A 5,000-nucleotide genomic window follows, 5' to 3' on the forward strand; every position below is an offset into this window, starting at 1 on the left:
ATTCTGCATGCATTTGTGACACTTTCCAACCAACAAAACTCAAAAACCACCACTTTGAAAATTTCATGATTCTTGGCACACCACCAAGTCACAAAATCAAGCCAAAACACCAAAATCTTGGAACTTGGCTATGCACCAACCATGCCAAGATCAATTCCTTTTGATCCCAAACTTCTCCCACATCACTTTGAAGGCATTTGTGAGGATTGAGTCCAGCCACTTTTCCAAAACCATGATTTTCGTTTTTCACCAAAATCACCACCAAGTCACAAAATCAAGCCAAAAATCCAAAATCATGGAACTTGGCTATGCACCAACCATGCCAAGATCAATTCCTTTTGATCCCAAACTTCTCCCACATCACTTTGAAGGCATTTGTGAGGATTGAGTCCAGCCAGTTTTCCAAAACCAACATTTTCGTTTTTCACCAAAATCACCACCAAGCCACAAAATCAAGCCAAAAATCCAAAATCATGGAACTTGGCTATGAACCAACCATGCCAAGATCAATTCCTTTTGATCCCAAACTTCTCCCACATCACTTTGAAGGCATTTGTGAGGATTGAGTCCAGCCACTTTTCCAAAACCATGATTTTCGTTTTTCACCAAAATCACCACCAAGTCACAAAATCAAGCCAAAAATCCAAAATCATGGAACTTGGCTATGCACCAACCATGCCAAGATCAATTCCTTTTGATCCCAAACTTCTCCCACATCACTTTGAAGGCATTTGTGAGAATTGAGTCCAGCCACTTTTCCAAAACCATGATTTTCGTTTTTCACCAAAATCACCACCAAGTCACAAAATCAAGCCAAAAATCCAAAATCATGGAACTTGGCTATGCACCAACCATGCCAAGATCAATTCCTTTTGATCCCAAACTTCTCCCACATCACTTTGAAGGCATTTGTGAGGATTGAGTCCAGCCAGTTTTCCAAAACCAACATTTTCGTTTTTCACCAAAATCACCACCAAGCCACAAAATCAAGCCAAAAATCCAAAATCATGGAACTTGGCTATGAACCAACCATGCCAAGATCAATTCCTTTTGATCCCAAACTTCTCCCACATCACTTTGAAGGCATTTGTGAGGATTGAGTCCAGCCACTTTTCCAAAACCATGATTTTCGTTTTTCACCAAAATCACCACCAAGTCACAAAATCAAGCCAAAAATCCAAAATCATGGAACTTGGCTATGCACCAACCATGCCAAGATCAATTCCTTTTGATCCCAAACTTCTCCCACATCACTTTGAAGGCATTTGTGAGAATTGAGTCCAGCCACTTTTCCAAAACCATGATTTTCGTTTTTCACCAAAATCACCACCAAGTCACAAAATCAAGCCAAAAATCCAAAATCATGGAACTTGGCTATGCACCAACCATGCCAAGATCAATTCCTTTTGATCCCAAACTTCTCCCACATCACTTTGAAGGCATTTGTGAGGATTGAGTCCAGCCAGTTTTCCAAAACCAACATTTTCGTTTTTCACCAAAATCACCACCAAGCCACAAAATCAAGCCAAAAATCCAAAATCATGAACTTGGCTATGCACCAACCATGTCAAGATCAATTCCTTTTGATCCCAAACTTCTCACACATCACTTTGAAGGCATTTGTGAGGATTGAGTCCAGCCAGTTTTCCAAAACCATGATTTTCGTTTTTCACCAAAATCACCACCAAGCCACAAAATCAAGCCAAAACACCAAAATCATGAACTTGGCTATGCACCAACCATGTCAAGATCAATTCCTTTTGATCCCAAACTTCTCCCACATCACTTTGGAGGCATTTGTGAGGATTGAGTCCAGCCAATTTTCCAAAACCAACATTTTCGTTTTTCACCAAAATCACCACCAAGTCACAAAATCATGAACTTGGCTATGCACCAACCATGTCAAGATCAATTCCTTTTGATCCCAAACTTCTCCCACATCACTTTGAAGGCATTTGTGAGGATTGAGTCCAGCCAGTTTTCCAAAACCATGATTTTCGTTTTTCACCAAAATCACCACCAAGTCACAAAATCAAGCCAAAACACCAAAATCATGGAACTTGCTATGCACCAACCATGCCAAGATCAATTCCTTTTGATCCCAAACTTCTCCCACATCACTTTGAAGGCATTTGTGAGGATTGAGTCCAGCCAGTTTTCCAAAACCATGATTTTCGTTTTTCACCAAAATCACCACCAAGTCACAAAATCAAGCCAAAACACCAAAATCATGGAACTTGCTATGCACCAACCATGCCAAGATCAATTCCTTTTGATCCCAAACTTCTCCCACATCACTTTGAAGGCATTTGTGAGGATTGAGTCCAGCCAGTTTTCCAAAACCAACATTTTCGTTTTTCACCAAAATCACCACCAAGCCACAAAATCAAGCCAAAAATCCAAAATCATGAACTTGGCTATGCACCAACCATGTCAAGATCAATTCCTTTTGATCCCAAACTTCTCACACATCACTTTGAAGGCATTTGTGAGGATTGAGTCCAGCCAGTTTTCCAAAACCATGATTTTCGTTTTTCACCAAAATCACCACCAAGCCACAAAATCAAGCCAAAACACCAAAATCATGAACTTGGCTATGCACCAACCATGTCAAGATCAATTCCTTTTGATCCCAAACTTCTCCCACATCACTTTGGAGGCATTTGTGAGGATTGAGTCCAGCCAATTTTCCAAAACCAACATTTTCGTTTTTCACCAAAATCACCACCAAGTCACAAAATCATGAACTTGGCTATGCACCAACCATGTCAAGATCAATTCCTTTTGATCCCAAACTTCTCCCACATCACTTTGAAGGCATTTGTGAGGATTGAGTCCAGCCAGTTTTCCAAAACCATGATTTTCGTTTTTCACCAAAATCACCACCAAGTCACAAAATCAAGCCAAAACACCAAAATCATGGAACTTGGCTATGCACCAACCATGTCAAGATCAATTCCTTTTGATCCCAAACTTCTCCCACATCACTTTGAAGGCATTTGTGAGGATTGAGTCCAGCCAGTTTTCCAAAACCAACATTTTCGTTTTTCACCAAAATCACCACCAAGCCACAAAATCAAGCCAAAAATCCAAAATCATGAACTTGGCTATGCACCAACCATGTCAAGATCAATTCCTTTTGATCCCAAACTTCTCACACATCACTTTGAAGGCATTTGTGAGGATTGAGTCCAGCCAGTTTTCCAAAACCATGATTTTCGTTTTTCACCAAAATCACCACCAAGCCACAAAATCAAGCCAAAACACCAAAATCATGGAACTTGGCTATGCACCAACCATGTCAAGATCAATTCCTTTTGATCCCAAACTTCTCCCACATCACTTTGAAGGCATTTGTGAGGATTGAGTCCAGCCAGTTTTCCAAAACCATGATTTTCGTTTTTCACCAAAATCACCACCAAGCCACAAAATCAAGCCAAAACACCAAAATCATGAACTTGGCTATGCACCAACCATGTCAAGATCAATTCCTTTTGATCCCAAACTTCTCCCACATCACTTTGGAGGCATTTGTGAGGATTGAGTCCAGCCAGTTTTCCAAAACCAACATTTTCGTTTTTCACCAAAATCACCACCAAGCCACAAAATCAAGCCAAAAATCCAAAATCATGGAACTTGGCTATGAACCAACCATGCCAAGATCAATTCCTTTTGATCCCAAACTTCTCCCACATCACTTTGAAGGCATTTGTGAGGATTGAGTCCAGCCACTTTTCCAAAACCATGATTTTCGTTTTTCACCAAAATCACCACCAAGTCACAAAATCAAGCCAAAAATCCAAAATCATGGAACTTGGCTATGCACCAACCATGCCAAGATCAATTCCTTTTGATCCCAAACTTCTCCCACATCACTTTGAAGGCATTTGTGAGAATTGAGTCCAGCCACTTTTCCAAAACCATGATTTTCGTTTTTCACCAAAATCACCACCAAGTCACAAAATCAAGCCAAAAATCCAAAATCATGGAACTTGGCTATGCACCAACCATGCCAAGATCAATTCCTTTTGATCCCAAACTTCTCCCACATCACTTTGAAGGCATTTGTGAGGATTGAGTCCAGCCAGTTTTCCAAAACCAACATTTTCGTTTTTCACCAAAATCACCACCAAGCCACAAAATCAAGCCAAAAATCCAAAATCATGAACTTGGCTATGCACCAACCATGTCAAGATCAATTCCTTTTGATCCCAAACTTCTCACACATCACTTTGAAGGCATTTGTGAGGATTGAGTCCAGCCAGTTTTCCAAAACCATGATTTTCGTTTTTCACCAAAATCACCACCAAGCCACAAAATCAAGCCAAAACACCAAAATCATGAACTTGGCTATGCACCAACCATGTCAAGATCAATTCCTTTTGATCCCAAACTTCTCCCACATCACTTTGGAGGCATTTGTGAGGATTGAGTCCAGCCAATTTTCCAAAACCAACATTTTCGTTTTTCACCAAAATCACCACCAAGTCACAAAATCATGAACTTGGCTATGCACCAACCATGTCAAGATCAATTCCTTTTGATCCCAAACTTCTCCCACATCACTTTGAAGGCATTTGTGAGGATTGAGTCCAGCCAGTTTTCCAAAACCATGATTTTCGTTTTTCACCAAAATCACCACCAAGTCACAAAATCAAGCCAAAACACCAAAATCATGGAACTTGCTATGCACCAACCATGCCAAGATCAATTCCTTTTGATCCCAAACTTCTCCCACATCACTTTGAAGGCATTTGTGAGGATTGAGTCCAGCCAGTTTTCCAAAACCATGATTTTCGTTTTTCACCAAAATCACCACTAAGTCACAAAATCAAGCCAAAACACCAAAATCATGGAACTTGCTATGCACCAACCATGCCAAGATCAATTCCTTTTGATCCCAAACTTCTCCCACATCACTTTGAAGGCATTTGTGAGGATTGAGTCCAGCCAGTTTTCCAAAACCAACATTTTCGTTTTTCACCAAAATCACCACCAAG

Source organism: Phaseolus vulgaris, chromosome 6 (assembly GCF_051622355.1).
Source record: "Phaseolus vulgaris cultivar YP4 chromosome 6, ASM5162235v1, whole genome shotgun sequence".
In the NCBI taxonomy this organism is placed as follows: domain Eukaryota; kingdom Viridiplantae; phylum Streptophyta; class Magnoliopsida; order Fabales; family Fabaceae; genus Phaseolus; species Phaseolus vulgaris.